Source organism: Chinchilla lanigera, unplaced genomic scaffold (genome assembly GCF_000276665.1).
Source record: "Chinchilla lanigera isolate Chin_1 unplaced genomic scaffold, ChiLan1.0 scaffold00008, whole genome shotgun sequence".
In the NCBI taxonomy this organism is placed as follows: Eukaryota; Metazoa; Chordata; class Mammalia; order Rodentia; family Chinchillidae; genus Chinchilla; species Chinchilla lanigera.
This window is the reverse complement of record NW_004955409.1, coordinates 3,543,603-3,555,922: the sequence shown is the minus strand read 5'-3', so window position 1 is coordinate 3,555,922 and position 12,320 is coordinate 3,543,603. Positions and strand designations below refer to the sequence as shown.

Here is a 12,320-nt window from a genome sequence, read left to right as displayed (position 1 = left end):
CTATGCAGTTCAGGCTGGCCTTGAGCTCACTTTGTAGCCCAGGCTGGCCTCGAACTCCCAACGATCCTCCTATGAAGGCTCTACTTTTAAAATGTAGTTGAATCCATGTCTTATTGCTGCTACTACCCTGACCCAAGTTTTATTTTCTGTCAGCCTGGATGACTGTAATGACTTATTTCACATCATATCATGTGCTCGGTGTAGCCATCAGCTTCTCATATTACTGAAGTAAAATGCAAAGTCCGCACCGTGGCTTAGCAGGCCACGTGCCTTACAGAGCTTCCCTCCCTCTCTGAGTGATTTCCTGCTTCTCTCCACGGACCTCACGGGCTCTGGCCACACACACCTCCTTGTTTTCCTTAAGCGTACAATGGCCATTTCTACCTCAGGACTTTGTCCTCGTCATTCAGTCTCCAGGAACCAGTTCTGGACACCCACCGGACTGCTCCCTCTTTCCTGAGATCTCTGCTCAAGTATCACTTTGTCAGTGGGGCCATCTTTTTAATAACTATGGTAGCCAAGTCCAAAAACGGTCTCTCACCGAGCCTCACCCTCTAGCGCTCCAAGCCTTCTGCAGCCCTCTCCTCTGGGGTCTGGGGGACCCTAGGACTCGTTTTGACGGTAGAGTGTGGCAGGGGTCACACTGCATGACTTCGAAGTTCAGGTCGTAAGAAGCTTTGCAATTCTTGCCTGGACTTCTTGGAACACTTGTCTCAGGGAGGGCACAGTGTGTAAGAAGTCTGACTACCCACTCCTGCCATATTGTGAGGAAGCCCAAGGTAGCTCGGGGATAGGCCCTTTGGAGACACAGTGATGCCCGGCCGGAGCCTACACATTCCAGCTTCCCAGCGGAGGGGCCAGCCGTGCGAATTTTAAGACATTTTATATGCAACATGCACTCGATTCTTTACCTAGCTCCAGTCTCAGTTGTCATATGGTTGTGAAGACCCCACGCGAGAATCACCAAGTCAACCTACATCATCATGATGAATTATGTCGTAAACCAATGGGGTGTTTTGCTGTGCAGGCTTGAATGTCGGGCACAGAACATTGGGAGTCACACCCTCTCCCATCCGTAATGACACTCTGCATCCTCCTTACCTTGTTCTGTTTTCCTCCATTGCCCTCATCACCAGCCGGCTTCCTGTGTGTGCACCTGTTTGTCAGCCTCTCCTTGTCTCCATGGGGACGTCAGTGTTGGGAAGGCAGAGACCTCGTCTTCTTCACGGCTGTAGCCCTAGTGCCTGAAATAGTAGAGGCCTTCAGACAGGCCCTCAATTCATATTTGTTGAACGAATGCCTATGTTTAATTTATTTTGCTAAATTCTCTTTTTTTTATACATAACAAATCCATGAAAAGAAATGCCTGAAGTTATTTTCCGTAGTTCCTGCCTTTGAACTTCCCTGGGAGGGACACATGGCCTCCAGCGCTGTAAACTGCTTCGTCTTCGCCTTCCCCGGGAGGCACACCTTCCAAGCGGGAAGAAGGAAGGCTCCGTCCTTCAGGATGCACCAGGCCCAGGAGAAAGGGACCAGGAGTGTCCTGTCCTCCTCTCCCTGGCACAGTCTTAGCTGGAGTCCTAGCTCCTCGGTGTGACGGGGTCAGGAGGTGGGGCCTTTGGAGGGGACGGGGTCCCGGGAAGGGAGCCTTCTCCAGTGGGATTATTCTCTTATGAAAGAGCTCTCGGAGGGTTCTGTAGCCCTCTTTCTGCCGCGTGAGGATGCAGTGGGAAGTGGCTGTCTGTGACTTAGGAAGCAGGCTCCTACTGGCCGTGGGCTCTTCCAGCGCCCTGATGTTGGACTTCCCTGGCAACACAAGTATTAGAAGTAGACATCGGTTGTTTAATTCTCCCAGTCTGTGGCGTTCTGTTATAGCAGCCTGAAGATGAGGTGATAAGGGTCAGACAGATCCTATGAGCACTTCCCCTGAACATGACCACATGCAGGTGCCTAGGGTCAAGTCAAACCCCAGTGAGGGGTTCTTGTCAGTCCACCCGTACCGCCGCGCGGTCACCTCTCCCTTCACTCACTTCTGGAAGGATAATTCCTTTCCGCTCCAAATCACTTGCAGAATGCCGGGGCACTCTCACACACTAAAATATGAACGCCTGACATTCACAGTTATTAGTCAGAACGGAAGAGCGCAGTTGGATTGAAAACCGTAGAAACGGAATGGTTACAGTGATTTATAAGCTTGGAAATAGGAATGTTTTGGGTGTTGAAATACAGTTCAAGGTCTCATCTCAACCACTTCTGCTGGCACAGGGCCGTTCTAGCCATTAGTCTTGTTTACAGCTTGTTTCGGGCACATCCAGAGGAAGAAGGCGGATTCTTGAGGAAATAAATGTGAAGGAGACAAAGAGCCTGGCCAGGCGAGTGAGCCCTCTGTGTCACGTGACCACGAGGCCTGAACACTTGCCATCTGCTGCCGCGGTTTCTGATCACGTCTTCCGGGCGCGGAAGGTGCATTTTCCCCAGGCACAGCAACGTGGCGCCCCGCCTTTTAGACATGGTGGAGAGAAGGAGAGCCTGCCTTGCCGCAGAGCCTCGCTCACGGTTAGCAACAAGGGCGCGGAGCTGGCTTCGCCACTGCAGATACGGTGCTCAGGGGTCCTCGGTGTGCCTCCGATGTGCCGTGACCCGGGGAGCTGCCCATCTCACTTCTTCGTAAATGACACTAACTGGTCGCTTCTCCAGAAAAGGGAGACTATAAAATATAGTCAAGGTTTTACTTCTCTCTAGATTGAAAACTTCTCTGGCTTTGCAACAATAGCTTTTCAAGATTATTTATTTATTTATTTATTTGGGGTTTTATCCGGTACCGGGAATCAAACTCACGACCTCATGCTTGCCAGGCAGGTGCTGTGCCACTGACCTATATCTCTTTCAAGATTCTTTTAATTTCCTTCCTCCCTGTGGTTCCTTTAATCTTAGAGTAAAGCCTGGGCACCCTGTTGAACAACCCCATTTATAAGATTAGAAAACTGAGATTTAGAGAAGCTGACATCAGCCAGGAAAAGAGACAAATCTTCAGGTGCAAAGTCCACACATCCTCCATCATGGAACGCTGTGCGCTTACAGGACTATACAGCAGAGACTTCGGGGGAAATTCTAGAGTACGGCCGCGGGGCTGCGCATGCTCCTAGGCGTCTTGCAGAAGAGAAACTAGCCTCCAATCCCCGTGCGGCTTGTTGAAAACCATCTGTATTGTTCAGGTTTCCTCTTACAAATTCTGGATTCTAATTCATAGGAACCCAGAACCAAGTTTAGGTATTGCTTCGTTCAAATCTAACATAGGTTTCATGGAAAAACTCAAAATAGCCTCATTTAAAACAACCAAAACCGTGTCTTTGGATGTGACTTTCACAGACACATTATTGATAAGCGACTGTGTTAAAAGAATAATATAACAGTAAGGTATCTTTAAAGCCACACAGGCCCTTTTCATGTTAACAGCAAAATTACAGGTTTGAAACGAATGGCAGAATGAAGGTAAAAAGGTTATGTTAGGAGGACTGAGAGTACAGTGATGGTTTTGGCTTTCATCTAAATTCTTCCGAGTAACTAGATTTAGGGTTCAGATGACCTCATGTGACTACTTTATAAAAACAGAAGCTTTTGCCAAGCACTGACATGCAAAACATAAACGAAAATTTTTTTCCACCAGGGACCAGCCCAGCTATAGTTGGAAGTTCAGTAATTTATCTGCACATACACAGTAATTAAATCTAGCTTCTGACAAACTTAAAGTTAAATTTTAATGGCTTTTTATGGCTGGGTAATAAATGGTATGTAAATGAGTCACGGATGGAGGACTTAGTTTATACATACAAGTTTAAAGTGTCAAAAAGTACTGATTGATATGCTGAGAAGGAAAGAGGCCATAGGTATCTGTGTTCTAGGTTTAGCTCAGCTACAGTTGGTGCTTAGCCAAATCATTCAGCTTTCTGTGCCTCAGTTTCCTTTTTGGTAAAATGTGATAGCTGCACTCGGCTTTGTAACTAATAGCGCTTAAATCTCTAAAGCTTTCCCTGCGTCTGATCTAACTTAATCCTTGCACTTTTTTTTTTTTGAGGTAGGGTCTTGCTATGCATTTCAAGCTGAACTTGAACTTGCTATGTAGCCAAGAGTGGCCTGAAACTTGGGGTGAGCCTCCTGCCTCAGCCTCCTGAGTGCTCGGATTACAAGTGTGCGCCACCGCATTGGGCAATCCTTGTACTTCTATGAAGAAAACAGGACAGAAACTGTTACCCTCACTATACGGATGGGGAAACTGAGGCTCAGAGAGGCTAAAATATATGATCAAAGTCACACAGAGAGCTAAGGTTCAGACACATCTCTGTGTAAGTGGTTCCCTTGCCTAGAGCCTCTACAAGTGTGACATAGGAAGGCTCTGTTTAGGCATTGCTCAATTATCACCAGACCTGTAAAGTCCCCTAGAACAGCGTGTTCTTTAGCCCCAAGGACTAAATGCTCCTTTGGTTCCACAGCAGGAGGGTCTAATTAAGTACTAAGTTAATAGCCAACTTTATGGCCAAGATAATAGCAAAGCCACATTACACTGGCTCCGTCTTGTCAAGCAGCCACTTGTAAGACTTGGTGCTGATTTATGTCCCTGATATTTACTAGGATCTCTGGGCCTCTGTGAAAGTGCATTCTCCCACTGCTGTGTCACTGACACGTGGTAAGAGTCACAACAGCGGCCAGAGCACATGAATAGACAATGTAAAACGTACTTAGCAAGTTTCAGACGACGCTATTGTGTGTCTTTGCACTTGTTCCTAAGATAGTTAACTCCAAATAGTTGGTAATTCCTAACAAGCCACTATTTATGGCTTGTGTTATAGCTTGTATTTGATGTCTCGCCCAAACCTCCTGGGGTCATAGGTGGGGCTTTTTCGGAGGGGGCTGGCTCTAGTGTATGTGACTCTGGGGTTGATTCGTGGTGCAGCGCTAGGATCAAGGGCACTCAGGTTAAGGATGTGATCCCAATAAATAGCCTGGGTAAGATAGGAGGGATAGGAAGAGCTGTGGTCGCCTCCTTGCTTGCTTTGCTATCTTCTTCCTGCTATGAACAGTTTCTCCTCTGCAATGTCTGTCTGCCATGTGCCACCCTGCCTTGGAGCCAGCTGATTATGGACTGAAACCTCCACACACTGTGAGCTAAATAAACTTTTCCTCCTTTAACTTTGGGTCTCATGTATTTTCTCAGCAACAAGAAAAATAACTAAGAGAGGCAGTTCCTGATTTCTACCCAAAGTCACATTCACTTACATCTGTGTGGTATACTTCTATATTTTCAAAGTGCCTTCATGTTTATTGTTTCATTTCATCCATATATAATGGTAACAGGTGGTTGAAGTTGTTTTCTGTGATCTCCAGAACAACTGTTTAGTTATTCTCTGCTTTTCTGTTTTTATCCCACAAAGGCATCATGAGCACTAAAGGATGGACATAACAGAGGTGTCACAGAGCTTCTCTGAAGATAACAGAAAGCACAGTGCAGTGTGCTAATCCACCTAAAATCAGGGGTGCTGGAAGCCAAGGGCCATGGTGATAATAGAATAAAGTGACACGTATCTCAAGTCATAAAGTGATCTGAAAAACAGAACCTAAGGTCAGTCATCAAATGAGGATTCCAAAGGGTAAGAAAAAGTGCTAGGAATTGGTAAGAATATCTTTGTGGCAGAAGGGTCAGCAACGTTTAAGGATTTGGAAAGAGGACTAAATAAACTTGACCAAAAACCTGTGGACTCACAGTCAGAGAAGTGGAGAGAGGTTAACTGAGGTGTCATGGTTTAATCAAATCCTTTTTATAATAAAGTTTTACACATTGTTTTAAAATGTTAGTTTTTTTTGTTTTGTTTTGTTTTTTGATTTTTGGAGACAGGGTCTCCTATGTAGTTCAAGCTGGCCTTGAGCTCACTTTGTAGCCCAGGCTGGCCTCGAACTCACAAGGATCCTCCTGCCTCAGCCTCCCGAGTGCTGGGATTATAGGCATGTGCCACCACGCCCGGCTTCAAGTGTTTCTTTTTAAAAAGAAAAAATATATGCTCATATACACTTAGGAAGAATATCTGCAGATATATCACCAACACTACTACGTTAGCTACATTTGTCAAGAACAGAGTTCATATTTCTATGGATTTTGATCTGATTTTTTTTGTACCAGGAATTGAACTCAGGACCTTCTGCTTGCCAGGCAGGCGCTTGCACCACTGAGCTATATCCGCCAGTTGTTCTGATTTGATACTGATGTTTCTAAATATTCTTGAAGCTGGGGATATTCTTGAAGCTCAGTGGCACGGTGCCTGCCTGGCAAGTGTGAGGTTGTGAGTTTGATTCCAGGTACCCAAAACAACAACAAAAAATGCATAAATATTCTTTGAATATGTGTAACAGTATTTTCTTTCATAAACAGTAAGTTCAGTGTCCTTTAATTTATTTTATTTTTTGTTCAGTGTCCTTTAACACTGGAGAGCTACTGACCTGCTTGTAAACTTCCTGTTAAATTTCCTTGTTTTGTTTTAAAGTAGGGCTGTTGTTGAACTCATTATGTAGCCCAGGGTGGCCTTGAACTTGTGATCCTTCTGGGCCACCATGCCCAGCTAAGTTTGCATTTTAAGTCAGTGAGCTTCAATCATGGGCCCATCAAAAGATTATGGTGGATAAGAAAAGGAAGAGAAGACTGAGAAGAAAAAGTCACAAGATGAAGACTCAAATATTATGGTCATTATTTATTTATTTATTTATTTATTTTTGTTGTTTTGAGGCAGGGTCTCGCTATGCAGTTCAGGCTGGCCTTGAGCTCACTTTATAGGCTAGGCTGGTCTCGAACTCACAACGATCTTCCTGCCTCAGCTTCCCGAGTGCTGGGATTACAGGCGTGCCACCACGTTCGGCTCACTAGTCCCTTTTTAAAAAATCTAACATTCAGGGCCTCCTTACTGTTCGCTATCTGGAACGGCTGGCAGGAAAACCTGGTGCGGTTCACAGCCCCCTTGGGGCCACAGCCCTAGTTCGGCTGAGTTGTCCCCCTCTTGCCCTCCAGATGCAGCCACACGGCCCCCTAGTGACCGGCATGGGAACTGCAGCTGCCCACAGCTGGGAGAAGGCTGACCGCTCTGGCGTCTGCGTAGGCCTGGAAGGAGGAGGAGGAGGCCCTTTGCCAGGCTCTGTCCTCGTGCGAGCATCTCTCACGCAGAGCCGCAAGCGCTCACATTACCTACGGGCTCACGGAGCAGATAAGGTGAAATTACATGAACTGGAATGCACTGACTTTTAAATAATCACTGTTGCTTTTGTTAGTCAAGCCCTTGGAAGAGGCCACGGAGGAGTCTTGTTGGGCGCAGATCTATCATAAACCAGAGGAGTTCACATAGGCAAAACGTGGGAAATCAACGGTCCGATCCCTTCGCTCCAAGAATGAGGCAACTAGCGGGAGGGCGGTGTGCATCCGCAACCCCGGCGCTCTGGGGGACTGAGGCGGGAACGCCGCAGATCTGAGCCTAGGCTGCGTGTTTTGTGTATGTGTATTTCCAGTTTGTCTTGCTCTGTTTTATGGGACGTGGACAGATTGAAGGGGGACTATTGCGGGAGGCGTAGGGAGGGCCAGGGCCGCTCGTGGAGATGAGAGTGCGCTGCTTGGGGGTCTGGAGAGAGACATCGGGGAGCTCCAGGAGAGGCCCGCGCCCTCAGGTGATCGGTCGGGGTGTCCAAGAGGGTCTGAAGCTGTGGTCGGAGGGCGGGGCGGCGATGCCGGGGTGTCAAGAACAGCCTTTCCAGCCGGGCGTGGTGGCACACCCCTGTAATCCCAGCACTTGGGAGGCTGAGGCAGGAGGATCGTTGAGAGTTCGAGACCAGCCTCGGCTACAAAGTGAGTTCAAGGCCAACCTGAACTGCATAGCGAGACCCTGTCTCAAAAAGACAAAAAACAAACAAACAAACAAACAAACAAACAAAAAGAACAGCCTTCCCCGGATCAGCGGGCCTGGCGGGGCTCCCAGGCGCACCTGCGTCGTGTCTGCTGTGATAGGTCCCAAGGCGCGGCGTGGGAGACGGGAGCCCTTCCAGGAGGCCACACCTGGCTTCCAGAGCCGCGGGCCGTGGGGAGCGGTGAGCGGGCCTGACCTAGAGGTGTGCTTTCCTCTCGGCAGTTTTGGTCGAGCTGCTGTCCTATCCTCTGACCACTGAGGACCTGCAGGTCGGGACTGCCTCCAGGGGAGAGCTCTGCTGCTAAGGGGTTTCACCCCCTTGTCTTGAGTGGGTAGCCCCTTCAGGAGCTAAGGGGTTTCACCCCCTTGTCTTGAGTGGGTAGCCCCTTCAGGAGCCACTACGGTAGTTAAGAGATTTTACATCTCCATAGGCGGAAAGGGTGAGATTTCACAATGGTCAAACTAGGTTTTAGTCTTCAAATATCCGAAGGGGCGTAAGAAGTGGATTTTACTGGTTCTACCTGCTGGGACAATGTGGAGGTGCCGGGGGAACGGGACTAGGAGAAAGACAGTGTTTTGGTATTCCAATGACAGGGAAGAAAGACGCTCAGAAAGTCACAGTGCAAAGTGGAATGAGCTGCCCTCAGGACCCACCCGAATGGGGCAGGAGCCCCGTCCCCGTCCCTTCCTCGGGTTAGTTAGGTCCTTCCGTTTAGCCTCAGTTTCTGCGTTTGTCAAATGAGACTCACATACTAACTACCTTCCTGGATTACTTTCAGGGTCAGTGATACGGTACTAACATGCCAGGCCCATAGGAGGTGGTCAGTAAGTAGCAGAAATTATTTTCAGTAGAAAACGAAATGCTGTCAAAGGTGGATCATATCTCAGTGAGCAGTTACAAGTTACACGCAATCATTGATCCCCTTTACTCCCCCAGATCTATGATTGCTAGTATTTTCTCTGTAGCTTTCCCAGAGCTACCCAGCTTAGTGGCAAGGCCTTCTGCTCTGAAATGCCTTAGGTAGCAGGGCTGCCAACGCGAAGCTCTTGCCTGTCGGGGCTACACAGATAATCCCCTGAGGATAGCCAGGCCTGAGGGACAGGACCCTTTAAGTCCCGTCTTTTTAAATTTGGAGTAGGTTCTTTTTTTTTTTTTCTGGTACCAGGAATCTAACTCAGGGCTTTATGCTTGCCAGGGAGGCCTGAGTGGGCTCTGAAAAGGCTCTAAGAGGGAAACCCCGGGAAAGCTGTTCCAGGAATGGGGTGCAGGCGGGTTACAGCCTGACGACGTCAGGGTCCCACATGTGGTGGGCAGAGCAGAAGTGGAAGAGCCAGGAACTGGAGGAAACAAACGCAGGAACAGTCTCTCTGCGTTTGGGGCGTGGTACACTCAGGTCAGACCAAGCCTCTGAACGTGTCCATCCTCTATGCTGCTAGAATGTTACGCTGCGGTCCACACAACTTCTGTGCTGGATGAAAATTGAGTATGAAATTAGTTCCCAATAGGTTTGGCCTTCATCAAAGGAAAGAAAAGAACAGCAGCTTCCTTTTATAAATAGCAACTTATTTTAGCAGTTTTCCCCTTCTAACTGAAGCCCGTGGCAGAAAGCAGCACAACAGCCTGCGCCCACACGAAACCTCAGGTTTTAGTCATCTGTCTCCGAAGGATGTTACAAACAGGCATTGCCTCAAAAACGGAGACTCCCTGGGAGCTTGTGCCTCAGGATCTGGGGAGTTTGCAGTCCGCGATGATGTCCAAACAGATTGCCTTGTTTGGGTTTCCCACCGACGGTGTCTCTCTCCTGCCTCGCCCAGTCAGTGGGCTGTCTCTTTCACAGCAGAACACAAATAGTCACTTGTCTACTTCGGAGATCCGAAGAAGTCCCTAGTACAACCTCAGCATGCCTGGGGGATCCATGGCAAACCTGCAGTGAGTGACTCAAGGCAAGTACGAGACAATTCACAAAGGTAAGGTCACCGGAGCTCTGGAGTGGCCACGAGGGATTGGGCACTGTTATGGTTTGGTGCTTATTTTGCAAGGGGAAACAATATAATACAGGATACATATTTTATAAGATTATTTATAATAGTCACCTAATGAATGATTTATAAAAGAGTGCAGGAAATCTGTCCACACACTATAGACCAAGGAATCTAGCTGAGGGCCTGGATCCCACGGTAATGTCCTGCATGAGTCCAGCTGAAGACCTAGAGCCCATCACAATGCCTCCCACGAGTCCAGCTGGAGGCCTAGAGCCCATGACAAAGTCTCATGCAGGCCTGTTTCACGGATCTGCTCTGGGAAGGCCCAAAGGTCAGTGGTGGACGCTAGAAAGTCTGCACCAGCTGGATGAAGGATCTGTGCCAGCAGGCTGAGGAATCTGCACTGGAGCCAGGAAGCAATGCTCAAAGTAAGAACCAGAGCTCCCCCGAAAGGTACCACAGCCATCCTCAGCAACAGTCCCGAGCTCCTCCAATGGTAAACACAGCTGAGTTCCCATCAGGAAAGCCAATGCAGTGAGCTTCTCCAGGACACTGGCAGTGTACCATATTCCCTCCAAAGCTGGGAAGTGATGCTCAAAGTAAGGACCAGAGCTCCCCCAAAGTGAACCAAAGCTAATTTCAGTGCCAACAAGGCCCCGAGCTCCTTGGAGGATGAAAACAGCCAAGTTCATCAGGAAAGCCAGCATGACAAGCTCCTCCAAGAGAACCAACAGCTCCTTACAGCTTCTAGCAGCTCCCAATGGCCTTTCTCGGTTCCCAACAGCCTCGCTTCTTCCCCAGTTCTGCCTCTTATGCTGCAGGCAACAATCCCCAGGTGGGCCTCCCACACCCAGCACCATGCTTACTCAGTTCAGCTGGGGGTTGTAAGTTGACCACTGTCTTGGTTACTTTTCTATCATTGCTGAGACAAAAATACCCAAGGCCCAACATTAAGGAAGGAAAGATTTATTTAGCTCATAGTTTGTGGAGGTTTCAGTCCATATTCAGCTGGCTCCAAGGCAGAGTGGCACATGGCAGAGGGGAGCCGTTCATGGCAGTAGAACACAGCAGAAGTAACAGCAGCAAACGGGGGAAGGTGGCAAGCAGCCTCTTTCCCTCCCTTACACTGTATGCAAACTACCCGCCACAGGACGAGTGTAGCACTCACACCCATGATCCCAGCACTGGACCATGAATCAATCATAAACCTCAAAGCCCGCCCCAGGACTGCATGAGGATTTGGGGTACATGCAGACACAAACCATAGCAACCACCAGTTGTCAGTCCCCCACAGCCACCATCCTGGGTTAGTCCCAGGAGCAAAGAAAATGCAGTAGTTCCTCGGGGTTGTGCCTCTCAGACTTTAGCAAGCCCCGTCCCTGAGCTCCCTGGATGGCCGTGCTGCTGGTGAGGGGACGGTGTGACAGAAGCTGTGTACCACAGAGATGGGAGCCCAGCAGGGAGGCCCGGGGAGCCTGTCCAGTCAGCCCGGTCTCCTCCGCGGTCCCACCCGTCGCTCTGCACTGATCCCACTCACCCCGAGCGACAGGCACGGGGCTGCTGACGGCTGAAGCGACCCATCCATGTGGAAAGTGGATCGGGAGGAGCAAGAGGAAAACACACAGCACCTCCCTGCCACATCATCGCCAGGTCCCCACTCCCACCAGCTGTGGAGGCACACACCTGTGGTCCCAGCACTCTGGAAGGCTGAGGCAGGACAGCCACAAACTCAAGTCCAGCCTGGGTAATGTAGCAATTTAGTCAGACTGTGTCTCAAAATTTAAAAAACAATTTCTTTTTTTAAGGGCTGTGGATGTAGCTCAGTTTGAAGGTTGAAGGTTCAACCTCCAGCAGTAAAACCAAGCCAAGCCAGACCTTCCCCTCATCATTTTTCATATTATGTTCTATTTCTACTGCTTTTTTTTTTTTTGGTACCAAGGATTGAACTCAGGACCTTGCACTTGCCAGGTAGGGGCTTATGCCGCTGAGCTGTATGCCCGGCCACTGCTCAAATGTTTAGTGTATAAGGTTGTTCGTGTTGTGATCTCACAGTACTCAAACGTAGAAAGGAATCCTGTTTGCTTATCTACAAATAAGGAAACCCAAGCTCAAAATGGGAAATGTCACCTGACAGGTCTCAGGAGCCCCCGAGGCTGGGATAAGGAACCTGACCCACCCAGCACAGGTCCACTCTCTCGCTGCGGAAAAGGAATTTCCAGGATGCCTCAGTAAGAGGCGTGGGAAGGGTTTACTGGGCAAAAATTAAAAGGTTCATATTCAAAGAAATAGAGAACAGGCCTGACAAAAGAGAGAGAGAGAGAGAGAGAGAGAGAGAGAGAGAGAGAGAGATGCTTATTTTCCAGAACTGGGATCATTCAGCTTCTCTGGAGGGGTGGAAACCCC

At 48.7% G+C, this 12,320-nt stretch overlaps 1 long non-coding RNA gene across 1 annotated transcript in view; it reads left to right on the top strand.

Annotated features, from left to right (window-relative positions):
- The window catches only part of LOC102026948, a 15,309-nt gene extending 7,493 nt beyond the window's left edge, over positions 1–7,816 (top strand). Inside the window, exons 2-3 of the long non-coding RNA XR_259749.2 lie at positions 5,430–5,617; positions 7,052–7,816. This is a non-coding gene — a long non-coding RNA (uncharacterized LOC102026948). The remainder of the gene's footprint in view (positions 1–5,429; positions 5,618–7,051) is intronic.
- Positions 7,817–12,320: the final 4,504 nt, after the last annotated feature.